Source organism: Scyliorhinus canicula, chromosome 18 (genome assembly GCF_902713615.1).
Source record: "Scyliorhinus canicula chromosome 18, sScyCan1.1, whole genome shotgun sequence".
Lineage (NCBI taxonomy): Eukaryota > Metazoa > Chordata > Chondrichthyes > Carcharhiniformes > Scyliorhinidae > Scyliorhinus > Scyliorhinus canicula.
The window spans coordinates 49024848-49047166 of record NC_052163.1 but is presented as its reverse complement, the minus strand read 5'-3'; the positions used below and the strand labels follow the sequence as shown (position 1 = coordinate 49047166).

Genomic DNA, 22319 nt, shown 5'->3' with positions numbered 1-22319 from the left:
TTCGAGTCCGTATGACTCTTCTTCCAGCTGAAGAGGGGTAGAAATATGATGGATTATATAGTTTTTTTTTAAGTTTTTTTTTTTTAATTTAGATTAGCCAATTATTTTTTCCAATTAAGGGGCAATTTAGCGTGGCCAATCCACCTACTCTGCACATTTTTGGGTTGTGGGGGCGAAACCCACGCAGACACGGGGAATGGATTATATAGTTGGACAGGGGGTTGGAGAAGGTGTGGCAGAGTAGAAGGTCGGCGATAGGTTGGAGGTAAGGAGAGACTGACATGGACACAAGACAGAGGGGAATGGTAATGGTAGCGTTGAAAACTAAAGAAGGTGCTGATAGTGGCATAAAGATAAGATAGCAGAATGTGTTATTCAGAGAATAAAGGTCAGTGCTCACTGAAAACAAAACGAAAGAATAGGTGACAGATAGCCCTGTCGGGAAGGGGTGGGGAATTGAGACTAACAAAAAAAACAAACAAAAAGGGGGGTCAAGATAGAGGGGAAAATTCACAGTCTCAAGTTCTTAAACTCAGTAGTCCAGAAGGTTGCAAAGTGCCTAATTGGAAGATGAGGTAATGTTCCTCCAGTTTGCACTGGGCTGAACTGGAAAATACAGCAGGCCAAGGACAGACATGTGGGCATGAGAACAAGATGGCGAGTTGAAATGGCAAATGACAGGAAGGCTGGGGTAATGCTTGCAGACTGAGTCCAGATGTTCCGCAAAGCAGTCACCCAGCCGGCCTTTAATTTCCACAATTTAGAAGCGATCACATTGGGAGCAATGAGTACAAAGAACAAATAGAACAAAGAACAAAGAAAAGTACAACACAGGAACAGGCCCTTTGGCCCTCCAAGCCTGCGCTGACCATGCTGCCCGTCTAAACTAAAATCTTCTACACTTCCGGGGTCCGTATCCCTCTATTCCCATCCTATTCATGTATTTGTCAAGGTGCCCCTTAAACGTCACTATCGTCCCTGCTTCCACCACCTCCTCCAGCAGCGAGTTCCAGGCACCCACTACCCTCTGTGTAAAAACCTTGCCTCGTACACCTCCTCTAAACCTTGCCCCTCGCACCTTAAACCTATGCCCCAAGTAATTTGCCCCTCTACCCTGGGAAAAAGTCTCTGACTATCCACTCTGTCTATGCCCCATATAATGTTGTAGACCTCTATCAGGTTACCTCTCAACCTCCTTCGCTCCAGTGAGAACAAACCAAATTTATTCAATCTCTCCTCATAGCTAATGCCCTCCATAGCAGACAACATCCTGGTAAATCTCTTCTGCGCCCTCTCTAAAGCATCCACGTCCTTCTGGTAGTGTGGTGACCAGAATTGAACACTATACTCAAAGTGTGGCCTAACTAAGGTTCTATACAGCTGCAACATGACTTGCCAATTTTTATACTCAATGCCCCGGCTAATGAAGGCAAGCATGCCGTATGCCTTCTTGACTACCTTCTCCACCTGTGTTGCCCCTTTCAGTGACCTGTGGACCTGTACACCTAGATTTCTCTGACTGTCAATACACTTGAGGGTTCTACCATTCACTGTATATTCTCTACCTGTATTAGACCTTCCAAAATGCATTACCTCACATTTGTCCGGATTAAGCTCCATCTGCCATATCTCCGCCCAAGTCTCCAAATGAGCTAAATCCTGCTGTATCCTCTGACAGTCCTCACCGCTATCCGCAATTCCACCAAATTTTGTGTCATCCGCAAACTTACTAATCAGACCAGTTACATTTTCCTCCAAATCAGTTATATATACTAAGAACAGCAAAAGTCCTAGAACTGAACCCTGCACAACACCACTAGTCACAGCCTTCCAATCAGAAAAGCACCCTTCCATTGCTACTCTCTGCCTTCTATGATTTAGCCAGTTCTGTATCCTTGCCAGCTCACCCCTGATCCCGTGTGACCTTACCTTTTGTACCAGTCTGCCATGAGGGACCTTGTCAAAGGCCTTACTGAAGTCCATACAGACAACATCCACTGCCCTACCTGCATCAATCATCTTTGTGACCTCCTCGAAAAAGTTAGTGAGACACAACCTCCCTTTCACAAAACCGTGCTGCCTCTCGCTCATACATCCATTTGCTTCCAAATGGGAGTAGATCCTGTCTCGAAGAATTCTCTCCAATAATTTCCCTACCACTGACGTAAGGCTCACCGGCCTGTAGTTCCCTAGATTATCCTTGCTACTCTTCTTAAACAAAGGAACAACATTGGCTATTCTCCAGTCCTCCGGGACATCACCTAAAGACAGTGAGGATCCAAAGATTTCAGTCAAGGCCTCAGCAATTTCCTCTCTTGCCTCCTTCAGTATTCTGGGGTAGATCCCATCAGGCCCTGGGGACTTATCCACCTTAATATTTTTCAAGATGCCCAACACTTCGTCTTTTGAGATCTCAATGTGACCCAGGCTGTCTACACGCTCTTCTCCAGTCTCAACATCCACCAATTCCTTCTCTTTGGTGAATACTGATGTAAAGTATTCATTTAGTACCTCACCCATTTTGTCTGGCTCCACACATAGATTCCCTCCCCTGCCCTTCAGTGGGCCAAACCTTTCCCTGGCTACCCTCTTGCTTTTTATGTACGTGTAAAAAGCCTTGGGATTTTCCTTAACTCTATTTGCCAATGAATTATTGTGACTTCTTTTAGCCCTCTTGACTCCTTGCTTAAGTTCCTTCCTACTTTCCTTATATTCCACACAGGCTTTGTTTGTTCCCAGCCTTCTAGCAAATGCCTCCTTTTTCTTTTTGACGAGGCCTACAATATCTCTCATCATCCAACGTTCCCAAAATTTGCCATATTTATCCTTCTTCCTCACAGGAACATGCCGGTCCTGAATTCCTTTCAACTGACATTTGAAAGGCATGATTTACCCTCAAACAACCGCCCTCAATCTAGGTTCTTCAGTTCCTGCCTAATATTGTTATAAATAGCCTTCCCCCAATTTAGCACATTCACCCTAGGACCACTCTTATCCTTGTCCGCCAGCACTTTAAAACTTACTGAATTGTGGTCACTGTTCCCGAAATGCTCCCCTACTGAAACTTCTACCACCTAGCCGGGCTCATTCCCCAATACCATGCCAAGTACAGCCCCTTCCCTAGTTGGACTATCTACATATTGTTTTAAGAAGCCCTCCTGGATGCTCCTTACAAACTCTGCCCCGTCCAAGCCCCTAGCACTAAGTGAGTCCCAATCAATATTGGGGAAGTTAAAGTCTCCCATCACAACAACCCTATTGCTTTAACTCCTTTCCAAAATCCGTCTACCTATCTGTTCCTCTATCTCCCACTTGCTGTTGGATGGACTGTAGTAATCCTGCAACATTGTGACTGCACCCTTCTTATTCCTGATCTCTACCGATATAGCCTCACTGCCCTCTGTGGTGTCCTCCCGTAGTACAGCTGTGATATTCTCCCTAACCAGTAGCGCAACTCCTCCGCCCCTTTTACATCCACCTCTATCCCGCCTGAAACATCTAAATCCTGGAACGTTTAGCTGCCAATCCTGTCCTTCCCTCAACCCCGGTCTCTGCAATGGCAACAACATCATATTTGCAAATACTAATCCAAGCTCTAAGTTCATCTGCCTTACCTGTTATACTTCTTGCATTAAAATATATGCACTTCAGGCCACCAGTCCTGCTGTTTTCAGCAACATCTCCCCGTCTGCTCTTCCTCAGAGTCATACTGGCCCTATCTCCTATTCTCCCTCAATCTTTTCACCTTCTGACATATTGCTCCGGTACCCACCCCCCGCCATACTAGTTTAAAACCTCCCGTGTAACACTAACAAACCTCGCGGCCAGGATATTTATGCCTCTCCACTTTAGATGCAACCCGTCCTTCTTATGCAGGTCACATCTGCCCCGGAAGAGCTCCCAGTGGTCCAGATAACTGAAACCTTCCCTCCTACACCAGCTGTTTAGCTGCTCTATCTTCCTATTTCTAGCCTTACTGGCATGTGGCACAGGGAGTAATCCCGAGATTACAACCCTTGAGTACAGTCTGCCAAATTGAACGAAGTTGAGGAAAATGCTGCTTCACCTGAAAGGAGTGTTTGGGGCCTAGGACAGTGAGGAGGGAGAAGATAAAGAGGCGGGTGTTTCACTTTCAGTGACTGCATGGGAAGGGGATGAAGGGTTGAGGGCGATGGAGGAGTAAGCCATGGTGTCACAGAGAGAGTGGACTCTGCAGAATGCTGACAGGGGAATGAAGGGAAAATGTGTTTCATGGTGGCATTGTGCTGGATTTGGTGGAAATGGTGGAGGATGATCCTTTGAATGCGGAAGCCGTGGGGTGAAAAGTGAAGACAAGGGGAATGGACCATGGTTCTGGGAGGTAGGGGAAAGGATGAGGGCAGAGGTACAGGAGTCGAGTCGCACATGGCTTGTCAATCCGAGTTGGGGGAAAACCTCAGTTGAGGAAAACGGCAGACATATCAGGAGTACTGTTTTCAAAGGCAGCATCACTGGAACAGATGCAACGGAGGCGGAGGAACTGGGAGAATGGGATGGAGTCCTTACAGGGAGCAGAGTGAGTTTGTAATGGATATTGGTGGGCTGTCTATCACCAGAAATGGAAAGAGAGGTCAAGGAAGGGAGGGATAGTGTCGGTAATAGAGGGTGAGAGAAGGGTGAAAATTGGAAGAAAAATTGATAAATCTTTCCAGTTCCAGAGGAGAGTATGAAGTGGCACCAAGACCGTCATCACTGGAATGGAAAAAGCGATGTGGGAGAGGGGGGGAGATTCCATCCGTTTCCTCCATTAACTGTAGTAAAATCATAAACAGTTTAAAAGGAACAGGTTTTTGATTTTGTAACACCCAGTACACACAGGAACTCTTTCCCCCAAGTGAGGAATATCATCCCAAAAATATAATTAGATTAGCATTGTGGTTAGCACAACTGCTTCACAGCTCCAGGGTCCCAGGTTCGATTCCGGCTTGGGTCACTGCCTGTGCGGATTCTGCACATCCTCCCCGTGTGTGCGTGGGTTTCCTCCGGGTGCTCCGGTTTCCTCCCACAGTCCAAAGATGTGCAGGTTAGGTGGACTGGCCATGATAAATTGCCTTTAGTGTCCAAAATTGCCCTTAGTGTTGGGTGGGGTTACTGGGTTATGGGAATAGGGTGGAGGTGTTGACCTTGGGTAGGGTGCTCTTTCCAAGGGCCGGTGCAGGCTCAATGGGCCAAATGGCCTCCTTCTGCACTGTAAATTCTATGATAATTAACATTTCACATTAAAAGGACGGAAAATGGTGTTTATATAATGGCTTTCACAACTTCAGGATTTCCCAAAGCATTTTACAGTTATTGAAGTACCTTTGAAGTGTAATCATGTCAGAAATTCACTGAGCCATGAGGATGCAGGAATAGAGAAAGGGAAAATAAATGCATTCTGGAGGCAGAGTTTATTATCAATTTATGAACCAAAATCAAATAGAGAGTGGGTGGGGCGAGTTAATAATTCAAGCAGGTCCTTTATCCTCATGTTATAGCTGCTGGTAACAGTGGAATCATTTATGGCAGACAAGGAGCCCTTTAAGCCCATCAAGTCAATGCTGAATTTTTGTATCTCCCACTCTATCACCTTAGCCCTATAAAAAAAGCTTTTCCTCTAGGAGAACCAATTCAGAACTTGCTCATATTAATATTCAGTGGGGAGTTATTTCCAAGTATAGTTAGTCTGAGTTTGACATAACGTAGTGTTCATTTATTAAGAATAATTGTTAAGCTTAAAAATGATTTTCAAAGTATCATTTGTCACATAGTGCCTGCTTAGAGTGATGCAGGTTTGGCAAACCCATTTAATGCTGTTAGCTTCAAATCACGTTCCGCCAGGGAGAATGGAATCAGAGACAGGTTCATGTAGACTCACAGAGCTCTGCTCACTGTCATCATGTGGTGCCTTTTTAATATGATGAACTGTCTCTTTATTTTTTCCAAGGTTTAAGGTTTTCAAGAACCACAAATCTAATGTCTAATTGGTTTGTTTGCCAATCCTGTCATTCAAAAAATCTACAAGAGAAAGCTCGACTCAGATGAAATTGTGGTGATCCACCACTGTGTAATTGTATGTGTGCCTGTATTAGGGGATGTACAGCAGTACCTGTATTACAGGTTCGTCGGTAGCCCCTGCTGGCTAGCTCCACCCACAGGGAGCCTTATAAATATGTATGAGATCTCCTGTGCTGCCATTCTACCAGCTGCAGTCGGAGGATAACACCTCACTGTAATAAAGCCTCTCTTGTACCGATTCGAGTCTTTAAGTGCAATTGATAGCGCATCAATGGACATCAGGATAAAACCCGACCACTTGCAGCTGGATCCGCAATCGCCAAACGCCAGAAAAGACGTTAACCATTGGCTGGCTTGCTTCGAGGCCTACATCACCTCAGCGGACCACGCACCGTCGGAGGCTCAGAAAATTCAACTCCTCTACTCAAGGTTGAGCTCTAGCGTGTTCCCGCTGATACAGGACGTGCCGAATTACGCACGCGCCATGGAACTCCTTATAGAAAATAAAGAACACTCTGTTTGCGAGGCATGTACGCGCCACTCGTGTACAACTACCTGATGAGTCGATTGAAGACTTCTGGCGGGCCCTTATCCCTCTAGTACGGGACTGTGACTGTCAGGCCGTCACGGCCACGGAACATTCCAATCTCCTCATGCGTGATGCATTTGTGACGGGGATTGCATCGGACCCCATCCGGCAACGACTGCTGGAAGGGGCCGCGCCCGACCTAACAGCGACAAAGACTTTAGCGCTCTCCATGACGGTCGCTTCTCGTAATGTACAGTCCTACCCCGCTCACCGCGCGGCCCACCCATTCTACCCCTCGTGGACCCCGCAACCGACCCCCCCGACTGGGGCCGATCCGCACAGTATGCCTGCGCTGCTCGCCACACCGCGCACTCTGGGGGTCCCCGCTGCTACTTCTGTGGCCAACAGAAGCACCCACGCCAATGCTGCCCGGCCTGTGCCACGACCTGTAAATCCTGTGGCAAGAAAGGCCATTTTGCAGCGGTGTGTCAGGTCCGTGCAGTTGCCGCTATCGCGCCCGACCTCTCTCCCTTCCCTCAGCCGATGGCGCAAGGGGCGCCGCCATCCTCTGCTCCCGGGGCTACGTGCGACCAGTGGGCGCCGCCATCTTCTCCCCCCAGGTCCACGTGTGGCCCATGGGCGCCGCCATCTTGCGCCACCCCCACAACGAGCGCACCATGGGCGCTGCCATCATCCCCCCCACGTCCACGTGCAGCCAGTAGGCACCACCATCTTGCCTCGCCCCCACACCGTGCACTGCATGGGCACCACCATCTTCTCCCCCACAGGTACTTCGGACGCCACCATTTTGTCCTCCCCCTGGGGCCTGGACCGCGGGACCCGGGTCGCTGCCGCTCCTCATCGGACTCCTCGGACGATCGCCCGCTGCTCGCCTCCATGACGCTCGACCAGTCCCGTCCTCACAACCTGGCTACCGCTTCGACGACGGCGCTAATCAATGGCCATGCGACCTACTGCCTACTAGACTCTGGGAGCACCGATAGCTTCATCCATCCGGACACGGTAAGGTGCTGCTCCCTCACGGTCCATCCCACCAACCAGCGGATCTCCCTGGCTTCCGGATCCCACTCTGTCCCGATCCGGGGTTTCTGTCTGGTCAACCACACCGTACAAGGCATTGAATTCAGTGGTTTCTGCCTGTACGTTCTCCCCAACCCCTGTGCTACACTATTACTGGGCCTGGATTTCCAATGTAACCTCCAGAGCCTCACTCTCAAATTCGGCGGGCCCTACCCCCACTCACCGTTTGTGGCCTCACGACCCTCAAGGTTGATCCTCCCTCCCTCTTTGCCAATCTGACTGCAGATTGCAAGCACGTCGCCACCAGGAGCAGACCGTACAGCACCCAGGACAAGACCTTCATCAGATCCGAAGTCCAGCGGCTGCTTCGGGAGGGTATTATTGAGGCCAGCAACAGCCCCTGGAGAGCCCAAGTGGTGGTGGTTAAAACTGGGGAGAAACACAGGATGGTCGTGGACTACAGCCAGACCATCAACCGGTACACGCAGCTCGACGCGTACCCCCTCTCTCGCATATCTGATATGGTCAATCAGATTGCACAGTACCGGGTCTTCTCAACGATTGACCTGAAATCCATGTACCACTAGCTCCCCATCCGTAAATTGGACCGTCCCTACACTGCCTTCGAGGCGGATGGTCGCCTCTATCAATTTCTTAGGGTTCCCTTCGGCGTCACTAACGGGGTCTCGGTATTTCAACGAGAAATGGACCGAATGGTTGACCGGTACGGACTGCGGGCCACGTTTCCGTACTTAGACAATGTCACCATCTGCAGCCATGACCAGCAGGACCACGACGCCAACCTTGCCAAATTTCTCCACACCGCATCTCTCCTCAACCTCACTGATAATAAGGAGAAGTGCGTATTCAGCACAAACTGCTTAGCCATCCTCGGTTACGTAGTCCAAAACGGACTCCTGGGACCCGATCCCGACCGGATGCACCCCCTCATGGAGCTCCCCCTTCCCCACTGCCCCAAGGCCCTCAAACGCTGCCTGGAGTTCTTCTCCTACTACGCCCAGTGTGTCCCACAATACGCGGACAAGGCCCGCCCACTGATACAGGCTACTCAATTTCCCCTCACGGCCGAGGCACAACAGGCCTTCATCCATATTCGTTCAGACATAGCCAAGGCCAGGATGCACGCAGTAGACGAGACACTGCCCTTTCAAGTGGAGAGCGACGCTTCAGATGTCGCCCTTGCCGCCACTCTAAACCAGGCAGGCAGACCCGTGGCATTCTTTTCCCGCACCATTCGTCTGTTGAAAAGGAGGCCCAGGCAATCGTTGAAGCGGTGCGGCACTGGAGGCATTACCTGGCCGGCAAGAGATTCACTCTCCTCACTGACCAACGGTCGGTAGCCTTCATGTTTAACAACACGCAGCGGGGCAAGATCAAAAACGATAAAATCTTGCGGCTGAGAATCGAGCTCTTCACCTATAATTACGAGATCTTGTATTGCCTCGGCAAGCTCAACGAGCCCCCAGACGCCCTCTCACGAGGTACATGTGCCAGCGCACAAGTGGACCAGCTCCGTGCCCTGCACGACAGCCTTTGCCATCCGGGGGTCACTCGGTTGTACCATCTAGTCAAAGCCCGCAATCTGCCCTACTCCGTCGAGGAAGTACGGACAGTCACCAGAGACTGCCAGGCCTGTGCAAGCCACACTTCTACCGGCCAGACTGCACACCTGGTGAAAGCGTCCCACCCCTTTGAACGCCTCAGCATGGATTTTAAAGGGCCCCAGCCCTCCACCAACTGCAACACGTATATCCTTAGTGTGGTCGATGAATTCTCTAGGTGCCCCTTCGCCATCCCATGCCCGGATATGACGTCTGCCACCGTCATCAAGGCCCTCGATTCCATTTTTGCTCTGTTCGGTTTCCCCGACTATATCCACAGTGACAGGGGATCCTCATTCATGAGCGATGAGCTGCGTCAGTTCCTGCTCAGCAGGGGGATTGCCTCCAGCAGGACGACCAACTACAACCCCCGGGGAAACGGGCAGGTAGAGAGGGAGAACGGGACGGTGTGGAGGGTCGTCCAGCTGGCCCTACGGTCCAGAAACCTCCCAGCCACTCGCTGGCAACAGGTCCTCCCGGATGCATTGCACTCCATCCCGTCTCTGCTGTGCACTGCCACGAATAACACGCCCCATGAACGTGTTTTTACCTTCTCTAGGAAGTCTACATCCGGGTTGTCGCTCCCAACTTGGCTCGCAGCTCCAGGGCCGGTCCTACTGCGTAGGCATGTCAGACTCCACAAGGCGGACCCTTTGGTGGATAGGGTACGCCTGCTCCACGCAAACCCCCAGTATGCCTACGTGGAGCTCCCCGACGGCTGCCAGGATACGGTCTCGCTCAGGGACCTGGCTCCCTCGGGTGCCGATCCCACTCCCACACACCTCCCCACCCACGCGCCATCCTCCCCTCCCCCGGCACTCCCAGCATCAGCCCCACTAGGCCCATCCCTCTTTCCCCTGCCCACACTAGAGGACATGGAAGATTTCGGCACGCTCCCAGAGGCATCCAGCCACTGGCCAGCACCAACACCGCCAGCACCGATGCCGTCGACGCCGACACCGCTTGTACAGACGTCGCCACCACTTGCGCCGCTCTCAACGAACCGTCAGACCACCGGTCAGACTTAACCTCTGACGGGCACCGGGTTGCAAGATGGACACTTAATTTTTTCCCCTCCCCTCTGTAAATATTTCACGGATTATGTATGTAGTTCCACGTCACCCCCGCCGGACTCATTTTTAACTGGGGGTGAATGTGGTGATCCACCACTGTGTAATTGTGTGTGTGCCTGTATTAGGAGATGTACAGCAGTACCTGTATTACAGGTTCGTCGGTTGCCCCTGCCGGCTAGCTCCGGCCACAGGGAGCCGTATAAATATGTATGAGATCTCCTGAGCTGCCATTCTACCAGCTGCAGTCGGAGGATAACATCTCACTGTAATAAAGCCTCTCTTGTACCGATTCGAGTCTTTAAGTGCAATTGATAGTGCATCAGAAATGATCAAACCTGTCCAAGAATCTGCAGTCTAACGTTTCCATTTGCCGCATTACACGTCCTGGCAAACTTTAAATTCTCTTACTGTTGCTTTCATTGCATGTTATGGTCATGTCAGACGGTGGATTTATGCGCCGAGTTGTAATGCAGGCGTTGCCGCCAATGATAAACAAGTGGCTTCTATAGTGGTGGCCAATCTACAACACCAGATTATGGCTTGGTACCAATTGGAAAATCTACCCCCATCCTTCAGAAATCGAGTAAAAGCTTCCCGAACTAATTTCCCTTGGGGCTAGTGCATATGCCTTAGAGAAGGAGCTTTCAACTCATTAGTTTGGCCTAGATATAAATCCTGAGAGCGAAGGAACAACCGATCCTTAAAAAAAAACTGCAATTGTTCTTGCTGAGTAAGCATCCACAATCCAACTTGCCTGTAATTTGCTTTTAGTTATCAGAGAAACAACAAGCCAAGATTCGGACCATTCTGAGCTACTTCAGAATAATGATAATCTTTATTAGTGTCACAAGTAGGCTTACATTAACACTACACTTATATTACATTACATTCAGGCGCTGGTTTAGCCAGACTAAATTGCTGGCTTTGAAAGCAGACCAAGGCAGGCCAGCAGCACGGTTCAATTCCCATACCACCTCCCCGAACAGGCACTGGAATGTGGTGACTAGGGGCTTTTCACAGTAACTTCATTTGAAGCCTACTTGTGACAATAAGCGATTTTCATTTTCATTTCATTTCACTGCAATGAAGTTACTGTGAAAATCCCCTAGTCGCCACCCTCCGGTGCCTGTTCGGGTACACCGAGGGAGAATTCAGAATGTCCAAGTCACCTGACAAGCACGACTTTCGGGACTTGTGGGAGGAAGCCGGAGCACCCGAAGGAAACCCACGCAGGCATGGGGTGAACGTGCAGACTCCTCACAGACAGTGACCCAAGCTGGGAAACGAACCCGGTCCCTGGCGCTATGAAGCAACAATGCTAACCACTGTGCTATCGTGCCGCCCAAAAACAGCAACTCGAGACGATAACTGTTTCTCTTTCCTTGGATGCTGCCAGGTTCGCTGAGTTTTTCCAGCACACAGTTCCCTTTAATCCAGTTAGTCTTCTTATCTCCCTTTCCTTTCCCCAAAGCTTTGAAAATGTTTATTTTCCAAGTATGTATATACGAGTTGTTCAACATACAGTCTGGCCCACCAAAGGTTAGCGTCCTGCCCACTAACTGTGAGTGGGTGGTGGGGGGAGGAGAAACAGAGATGGAAGAACAGAGAGAAATAAGGGAGAGTCACCATCAACCCTACTCCACCATTCTCCACTCATTCAACCCACCCCCCACTCCCCGGTCTTCTAAAGCCATCAGCAACTCCCTCTCTCATTCTTTCACTAGCAATCGCCCTTCCAACCCCTGCCACCCCTACCCCGCCAGTTAAAGCATCACCTGGCTCAGGATTGAGAAAAAAATTAAATGTGACCCCTTACACAAAAAGATTGGACACCTCCTGGGTTATATCCAATTCCCTTTTGTCAGTTGCTATTTGCATGTGTTTCCACCACTTTTTTAGGCAGTATATTTGCTTCCAACCGCTAACAACTTGCTGCATAAAAACACTTCTCCTCATCCACTCTCTGGGTTCTTCGCTATATCGAACTTACACTTATACATGGAAAGGTGTAAAGGATGGATGATTCACCCATACTAGAAGACTCAGGGGGGATCTTATAGAAGTATATAAAATTATGAAGGAAATGGATAAGATAGAAGCAGAGAGGCTGTTTCCACTGGCGGGTGAAATAAGAACTAGGGGGCAGAGCCTCAAAATAAGGGGGAGCAGATTTAGGACTGAGTTGTGGAGGAATATCTTCACCCAAAAGGTTGTGAATCTGTGGAATTCCCTGCCCAGTGAAGCAGTTCGGGCTACCTCGTTGAATGTTTTTAAGGCAAAGATAGATAGATTTTTGAACAGTACAGGAATCAAGGGTTACGGTGAGCAGGCGGGTAAGTGGAGCTGAGACTGCAAAAAGATCGGCCATGATCTTATTGAATATCATAGCAGGCACGAGGGGCCAGATGGCCTACTTCTGCTCCTAGTTCTTATGTTCTTACCTGGTGTAAGAGGCAATAGAGCTTCACGACAATTGGCAACGCTTGTATAGCCAAATAAAGGAAAAGATTAAAGAGCAGTACAATACTTACATGGTGGCCAGGTTACAAATTTCATAGAATTTCATAGAATTTACAGTGCAGAAGGAGGCCATTCAGCCCATCAAGTCTGCACTGGCCTTTATAAAGAGCACCACACTTAAGCCCTCCACCCTATCTCCATAACCCAGTAACCCCACCCAACTTTTATTGGACACAAAGGGCAATTTATCATGTCCAAACCAACTAACTTGTACATCTTTGGACTGTGGGAGAAAACCGGAGCACCCGGAAGAAACCCACGCAGACACGGGGAGAGGGTGCAGACTTCGCACAGACAGTGACCCAAGCCGTAATCGAACCTGGGACCCTGAAGCTGTGAAGCAACTGTACTAACCACTGTGCTACCGTGCTGCCCCAATGTTACATATCCTTTGACAATTTACTTTAATTAAACAAGTGAGTGTTTTAGGTGGGAAAAGGAGCGCCGATCAAGTGGGTGTTTTTTCCTGAATGGTATAAAGTTTGTGGGAAAATGCAAAATTGTTCATTTCGACGAGAAGAATAAAAAAGAATCATATTATCTAAATGGTGAGAGGTTGCAGATGCAGAGGGATTTGTCTGTCCTAGTACATGAACTAGAACAGGTGAGTCTGCAGGTACAGCAAGTAATTAGGAAAGTTAATCGAATGTTATCATTTATTGCAAGGGGAATTGAATACAAAAACAGGGAGGTTATGCTTCTGCTGTACAGGACATTAGTGAGACCACATCTGAATGACTGTGGTCACCTTACTTAAGCAAGGATGAAAATGCGTTAGAAGCAGTTCATAGAAGGTTCACAAACCTAATACTAGGAATGGGTAGCTTGGCTCTTGATGAAAGGTTGGACAAGCTAGGCTGTACCCACAGGAGTTTAAAAGAGTAAGAGGTGACTTGATTGACACATATAAGATCCCGAGGGGTCCATACAGGGTGGATCTGGATGTTTCCTCTTGTAGCAGAATCTAGAACTAGGGGGTCACTTGTTTAAAATTGAGTCGCTCAATTTAAGACAGAGTAGGAGAATTGATTTTCTCTCAGAGTTGTGAGTCTTTGGAACCTTTCTTCAAAGGACATTGGAAGCAGTCTTTAAAAGTTTCCGAGACAGATAGATAGATTCTTGATAAGCAAGATATAGGTGGCAGGTTACGAGGGGAGGGGGTGTAAGCCCGAGGTTAAATCAGTACAGGCATGATCCTATTGAATGGAGGAGCAGGCTCGAAGAACCTAGTGGCCTCCTCTTCCTCACCCATATGGAGTGTTGCTGGAGTCGTGCAGAAAACACCTTAGACCTGACCAGGCTGTGTATAATGTTGATGAAAAGTTAGGGAAATTTCTTATTCCCTCGATTGCTCCAATAACCCAACATTGATGATGGCCTTCACGTTTTTTTTTTCAAACAGATCCATTTTACCATTGATTATAGGCATGGGCAGTCGATATAAAAGAGAAACACTGACGGAAAAGTGAAGTGCTGCCAATTTAGTTGGTGTGTCACCAACAACAACAAAAGAACCCTAAGAAGCGTTCAGTCAAGCTGTAGTTCCCAATCTGAGGGCAGGCCCAGCGATGATGTCATTGAGTTCCTCCGCCCTGGGGAAGGGCTTCCCTGTCGGCTCTTCACATTATGAAGCCTCGCTGTTCACATGCCTGGCTCTCTGGCATTGAGTTGGTCTGAGCTTTCCTGTGCGAGACACTGATCAGAGGGGCACACTCACAGCCTTTGGCCCTTTTTCGTTTTAAATCAGAGGCGGACCCTGCGGGTCTCTGGAGCGGGAAAGAGGGAGAAGACTGCTGGAAAAGTGGTGAAATAAAGTGAGTATCTCTTGCGAGGCGTGGCTACTGTGGGAAAGTAATGCGGAGGGAGAGAGAGAGAGAGAGAGAAAAAGAGCAGCAACTCTAGAGATGGGCTGAGGGGCAGAGGGAAGGCATCGCCAGTGAATTGGCCACGGGAGTCAGAGCTGCTCACAGGATGGGGATGTGTGTGTGGGAAACAGGAGCATTTCACCACACTGGCGTGTGACCACTCGGCTTCTTTTAAACAATCGCCGAGCACATTTTAACGACCTGGTGGTTTTTAGGCTGAAATCTCGACTGTACAGAAATAAAGGCTGGCACTGAAATGGTTAATGTTCGGCTGAACGGAGATTCCCAACTTCTAAACATCCTGCAATGCAATCGAAGTTAGAGACTGGTCGCCAGAATGGGATAAATGATCGAGGGCTTAAAGTCTAGGATCCGGATCCCCACCCTGCTGCAGTCTCAAAGACAAGTCCGGGGTGTGGGTGGGGTTGGCAGACAAACTGAGTGAAGTCTGACCCAGGTGCCAGTGTGAGCCGACTGAGCCACCTGCATTTGGCACGGCCAAAGGTGAAACCATGAGAGTGCCATGGGGGCATTGATTGCAGATGTGTCGAGCTGCCCCTCTGTGCCATTTACTCTGTGAAGCTGCCTTGGTGGGGATGTCAATAAGGGCTGCAGAGCGCGATGCAATAAATGCTGGTCTCATCCCATAAATTATTATTTTTGTTAAGAAGCCACTGGGACCCAATGCAAATATTTCTAAGGCGGGGAAGTGAGCATACGTGAGCTGGAAACTGGCTACCGCGCCCAAAGCTACTCCAATAATAAATCATGGAATCTTACTGAAGTCAAAATTGGTCAGTGGCAAAATAATTGGTCAATTGGAGCAGGTTTGCAGCGTAAATCAATATATGACATTGAGGAAGCTATCAGTGTCGTTAAAACACAGCTGTATTTGTAATATGCCTTGTATCTATATCTCTCCCATCCCCCAGTAAGCATTCTCTGGCGATAAAAAAACACATTGACCCCCACACAAACAACTTGCATTTGTATAGTGCCTTTAACATGGTAAATGCCCCCCAGGCTACTTCACATGAACGTAACCAGACAACAATTGGCATGGAGCCACCCCAGGAGATATTTGGATAGGTGGTCAAAGTGTTAGGTTTTAAAGATTATCTTAAGGGGGGGGGGGGGGGGGAGAGGAAGAAAGGTGAAGCCCTTAAGACCTAGAAAGCTGACAGTCTGACCCGGATGAAGCAAAATAAATGGGGAATTTGTAGGAGGCCAGATTTAGAGGAATGTAGTATTCTCGGAGGGTTGTCGGCCTGGAGGAGGTTTCAGCGATGGGGAAGAGCAAGTTTGTGGGAGATTTGAAAGCGAGGATAGAAATTTTGAAACGTGAGGCATTGCTAGATTGAAAGCTGATATGGGTCAGTGAGCACAGGAATGAAGGGAGAGGGAGAGAGAGAGAGAGGGAGAGGGAACAGCAACTCTAGAGATGGGCTGAGGGGCAGAGGGAAGGCATCGCCAGTGAATTGGCTATGGGAGTCAGAGCTACTCACAGGATGGGGATGTGTGTGTGAGAAACAGTAGGGGGTAGGATATGGGCAGCAAAGTTCTAAAAGAACTGAAGTTTCTGAGAGCAGAAGATGGAGGCCAGTCTGGAGAGCATTGAATAGTCAAGTCTGGAGGGGACTGGTTTTATCCAGTGGATGATTTGAGGGCGATGTGGAAAGGAACCACGTTACCATGGTATGAGCAAGCGGACTTGGTGATGGGGAGGATGTGGCATTTGAAGCTGAGCTCAGGATCCAACAGAACACCAAGGTTTCCAACAGTCTTATTCAGCCTTAGAAAGTGGCCAGGAAGGGTGATGGAATCAGTGGCTAAGGAACAGATTTTCAACAATCTTGAGGTGAACAGGCACTCTAAAAGGCATTTTGAACGTGCATTATTGGAATTATTGGTAATGGTGTGACGATTCACATACACCGGTCCCTTAGGTAGCATTAGGTAGATACACTGGTTAAGAAGGCATATGGTATACTTGCTTAGACAGGCACAGAGTTCAAGAGCAGGGGGGCTATGATGGAACTGTATAAAATGTTGGTTAGGCCACAGCTAGAGTGTTGTGTGCAGTTCTGGAATCCGCATTATAGGAGGGATTTGACAGCACTGGAAAGGGTGCAGAAGAGATTGACCAGGATGTTCCCAGGGCTGGAGAACCTTAGTTATGAATAGAGATTGGATAGACTTTGATTGTTTTCCTTGGAGCAGAGGAGACTGAGGGGGCACATGATTGGGATCTATGAAATTATGAGGGGCATAGGTAGAGTAGACAGGAAAAAACGCTTTACCCTTGGTGGATGGGTAATGACCAGAGGGCATAGATTTAAGACAAGGGAAGAAGGTTTAGAGAGGATGTGAGAAAAATCTTTTCTACCCAGAGGGTGGTGGGAATTTGGAGTTTGCTGCTTGAAAGGGTGGTGGAGGCAACAATCCCTCATAACATTTGTGAAGTAGTTCGATGTGCACTTGCGATCCCAAGGCATAAAAGGCTATTGGGCCAAGTTTTGGGAATGAGGATTGGAATAGTTAGGTGGTTGTTTTTGACCGTTGCAGACTCAATGGGCCGAAGGGCCTTTTCTGTGCTGTTTGAGTCTATGACTAATGAACTTGGAAAAGTTATGCAATCTGGAGTGGATAAAAGTAAAGGCTTGCTTATAATAAAAACATTGGGCTTGCTCTTTGGAAAATGTTTCAATATGAGGCACCTTGCTTATGTAGCTCCAGATATCAAGAAGGCCTCTGCCCTGCTGTACACCTGATCATCGCTGAATACATTCAAGCTGGGATAGACAGATTTTTGGTATCCCAGGGAATTAAGGGACATGGGGAATGAGTGGGAAAATGGTTTTGAGGCCCAAGATCAGTCATGATCATATTGAATGGCGGAGCAGGCTCAACGGGTCATCTACTCCTGCTCCTATTCCTTGTGTTCGTGTGACCTAAAGTCTGTATTTCATGTAGCAGAAAGGGGTTATAAAATACACATGGTAGAGTTTCACTCATTGTTGTAATCAGTCAAATTATTGACGCAGCTCTTCTACAGTGGAGGCTGCTTTGTATCAACACAGTATTTAGTATAGCTGTGTGTATGATTCACCTTTGATCTGATTGCATGTAGATGTAATATTATGAAGGCACAGCATTTGTATTAGACAATTAGTTGGAAGATGAATTTCTAAACTTCCTCGGCAATGCATTTCTCTATGGTCAAATTCCATGTCAATTCTGTAATCTTTTAGTCCATTGACCACTTTGCCTGATTGTTCTGCAGAATAGGACTGTTATAACTGTAAAAACTTGTGTTTGTACAGCACGTATATTATAGAGATAAATACCAGAGGGAAAGGGAGAATGATAATCAAAAAATTCTATCCATTAATAAAGAACTTTCAACAACAAGTTGCATTTCCATAATTTCTTCAATTCTGCAATCTTCGAGCATGCGGTGTGTGACTGCACTATTAAATATTGCTTTTCTATGGATTTTGGTTTGGATTTAGATTTGAAAATGATTGGTAGTACCAAATACATTTTCCTGGAACCTCATTTAACATTTTAAGTATTCTAAGTTGTCAACCCTGCACTTCCCTCACTGGTTAACTTTGTACAATTGATGTTGTAAACGTCTGCTAACCTGTCACGGTACATATAAATTTAGCTATGTTGACAATTTATGGGGCTAATTTGATGGTCTGTGTAAAGGTGATGTCTTAAAGCACCATCAGTTTTGAATAGTTCATCATTGAAGAAGCTGATGCCTTGCTACAAGCCCTCACTATCAACATTTGCTTTGTAACCCTCCCCAATTGAATATTCCACCACCAGCACTGTTCTACTGCTTGTATCCACAATCTGTCACAGCCCAAGGTCACTACCTAACATTTTCAGATTTCAGTTAGCTTTGTTCCTACATCTCATTTTCTTAACAATACCAATAATGAAAAATCACTATTAAAACACCAAATATGGTGTGAATGAAAAAATGCTTTAAAAAGCTGAAAACCAAACCAGATAACATCTAAAAATAAAGATTTTGTCAGTAACAACACAGCTATATGAACGTGTATTGTTCACCTTTCTGTGGTGTTTGAAGAGTGGGAGCAAGCTTAGGTAGTGCTTAGTAGTGACAGAACTCAAGTCAGTTGAAACCCATTGAACAAAACAGACAAGCTCATCATCTGGGACAGAACATTTCACTGAATTAGAATTTTTCTAAATTGCATGAGTTGATCCACTTTTTGATCAGTTTAGGTTTATAAAATATAGCTCAAAGCCATTATCCCTTCATGTGATTATGCAGGAAAAAAGATGTGCACTTGTAATAGAAATGCAAATCTTTGGTATCCAAGTGGAGCCCTCAGTTCCAGTTCTCAGAGAGAGTCGTCTTCTGATTGCCTCTTCCTGTAAAACAATTTCCTTGTCAAAGGTTCATAATTAGTGAGTCTTGTACAGAATTAAGTCATCGTTTTCAACTAAATGTTCATGGTTTTTAAACTATTATTAAAACATAATAACCCTTATATCCAAGGCTGCTTATGATAAAATTAATAATCCTCTGTTCTAACCATGTGTAGTACAATTATCTGATCAAAAACCACAATTCTGCATAGCAAGTGTTGGTTGCAGTGAGAATGCCAGATTTTGAGTTGAACTGAGTGATGACCAACTCACTTAACTTAATTCTAACATTCTTGTCCCAGAAGTAAATTGATTATAATTCATTAGATGTGATAGTTTACAATCCTCCTGCTTCCCTTGATAGCTTACCTAAATACGATTTCTTGTTCTGGATAATCAGTAACTGCATGTATCAGATGGGGAATATTCTCATTCTTATAAAGGGGTCTACAAAGCACCTTAAACCAGCTATGTTAAGCTGGTGTAATTGATAATCTTCATCTCTGTCACAGTCTGAAATCTCTCCACTGTGCTTGCTTTTTCTTAGGTTATAAAGAGTGATGTTACTGGGGGCCATTTTTTTCTGTTGCCAATTTGCTTATTTTGCTACTGCCACATGGACGTTGATGCTAAAACATGGAATCCATGATAACTGCATCATTTAAGCATTATTGATTCTGACGTAATCGTTGCGAGTTCACCACAGTGCCAATCTAAACTTGGTTACCTTGAAATAACACTGCCATTGCTTATTCTAGAACAGTGTGTCAAGACATTTGCCAAAGTGCATATGTGTATATATTTTCTTGTCAGTTGAGTGCTAATTTGTGCTATTAAGGAAGAATTATCTTCATGGTTAAGTGTTTGATGGTCTATTTCTCGTTGCATAATGTGATGATGTAAATCCTCTTAAAACAGAATATTAAGTGCCTGTATGAGACATGAATGTGACAAAACAGTTGCAGGACTCTTTCAGTTCCTTGCAAACAATTATATAGAATGTACAGGTCATTCAACCAACTGTCCAATGTGCCACAGAAGCCTCCTTCAAACCCTCTTAATAGAATTTTCAGTTCAGGAAGCCATTCGGCCCATCGAGTTTGCACCGGCTCTTGTAAAGAGCACCCAAGTCCACGCCTCTACCCTTCCCCCGTAACCCCACCTAACCCTTTTGGACAATAAGGGCAATTTATCCTGGCCAATCCACCTAACCTGCACATCTTTGGACTGTGGGAAGAAACCGGAGCACCCAGAGGAAACCCACGCAGACACGGGGAGAACGTGAAAACTCCGCACAGACAGTGACCCAAGTTTTGAATCGTACCTGGTACCCTGGAGCTGTAAAGCAACTGTGCTGACCACTGTGCTACCGTCATCTAACGCTTATCAGTATAAATTTTTATTCCTTTCTCCCTCACAAGTTGACACAGCATCATCTTAAATGCATCAGTGTTTTACACCTCAAATACCCCTCAAAGTAGCGAAGCCCATAATTCAACCATTCTCTGGGTAGGGATGTCCCTCTTGGATTCCCAGTATGATTGACAAAGAGTCATCCAGACTCAAAACGTTAGCTCCCTTTTCTCTCCACAGATGCTGCCAGACCTGTGGAGATTGTCCAGTATTTTCTGTTTATGTCCCGGTATGATTTTTTCATCTTGCACTTATGGTCCTCCATCTTGGTCCCCCCCCACTCCCAACCAACCATCTTTTCTACATCTACTGTACCAAACTTCTTCATTGTCTTTGCCAGGGTCATGAGACCTTTGTAATAACCTGCACGGAGACCTGAGGTTGGCTTGATCGAGGAGTATGAGCTCCCCCGCCAACCACAGGGCCATTGCCTTGTGTGTGTAAGGTCAGCCACGATAGGAACCAACCCCAGAGAGAGAGGACCCAGTAAGGTCTGATGGGCCCCTTTGTACCTAGTAGATGTTATAAGTACATGTTATGAATAAACATCTTCTTAATGTTACTCGTCTGACTCCTTTTCGCCTTTATCAAAACCGTGATCATGTCAAGCTTCTTTTATCTTTAGAAAAGAACCCCAGCCTATTCAATCTTTCTTGATAGGTGTAACCTCTCAGTTCTGTTGCCATTTTTAAAAATCTTTACTATACCTCCTTCAGTGCCTCAACATTTTTTCATATGAGACTAGAACTGTGAAGCTTTCAAACAAGTTTAATACAACTTCCCCGCTTTTCAATTCTATTCCTGGAGAAATGAATCCCAGTGCTGAGTTTTTTTTATGGAGTTGCTAAATTGAATCCCGTACACCCAGATCCCTCTGCTCCTCTATCACATTGAGATACTTACATTCCAACAGGTATGAGCTTTCCTTCATCTCCCTACCAAAATGTACCACCTCATATTTATCCCATCAGAGAGTTGGCCTGGATGCAACCCACTCGTGCCTAATGGCACACTACAATGCTATACCACTGCTTAATGTATGCACAGTTCAAGAACCTGAGCTGAGGCTGAGAGTGCTGCTCTTGCCCTTCATGGTGAGGCTACGCCATGGGTCAGTGTTTGTGCGGAGTCTGCACGTCCTCCCCGTGTCTGCGTGGGTTTCCTCCGGGCTCTGGTTTCCTCCCACAAGTCCCAAATGATGTGCTGTCAGGTAATTTGGATATTCTGAATTCTCCCACTGTGTACCCGAACAGGCGCCGGAATGTGGCGACTAGGGGCTTTTCACAGTAATAACATTGCAGTGTTAATGTAAGCCTACTTGTGACAATAAAGATTATTATTAAAAAGGAGGATGGGGTGGAAAACAAGAGGTGTATGGCTACACCATATGCAGCTTTAACTTCATGCCATACAGGAGGAAAGGATAAAGTAGGATTTCAGAAGGGGAATAAGCCAGGAGCATACCATCAAACTGAAAGTTTTACCTGCAGCTCAGTCACTTATGGTCTTAAGGTAGAGCAGCGTCTGCTCCAAAGAGCTTGGAGCTGTCCCGTCAGTTCACTGCTGTTCATTCTGCCATGTATCGTAGCTGAAAAGCAGGAAGTAATGTGAAAGCTGTGATATGTGGGATTGAGGGTTGCAGCATTGGTAAGTGTGCAAAGGTGAGGTGGAGCATATCATTGCTAACCATGGGTCCTGATTGCTGAGGCTCTGATATATTGAACAGTGTGAGAGGTCAATGGTACAGTAGACTGATGCTATTAAAAGATTCCTTCACTGACCTTGACGCCTTGGGTGAGGTTGTTGAAGT

At 46.9% G+C, this 22319-nt stretch overlaps 1 protein-coding gene across 2 annotated transcripts in view; it reads left to right on the top strand.

Moving 5' to 3' along the window:
* Window positions 1-14411: 14411 nt before the first annotated feature.
* LOC119953470 (phosphoinositide-interacting protein-like) overlaps window positions 14412-22319 on the top strand; it is a 35891-nt gene continuing 27983 nt past the window's right edge. The window contains exon 1 of one of the 2 annotated variants that reach the window (XR_005458028.1): window positions 14412-14635. The gene's annotated coding sequence lies outside the window, so the exon portion shown is untranslated. The remainder of the gene's footprint in view (window positions 14636-22319) is intronic. The other variant, XM_038777782.1, reaches the window with a different exon arrangement.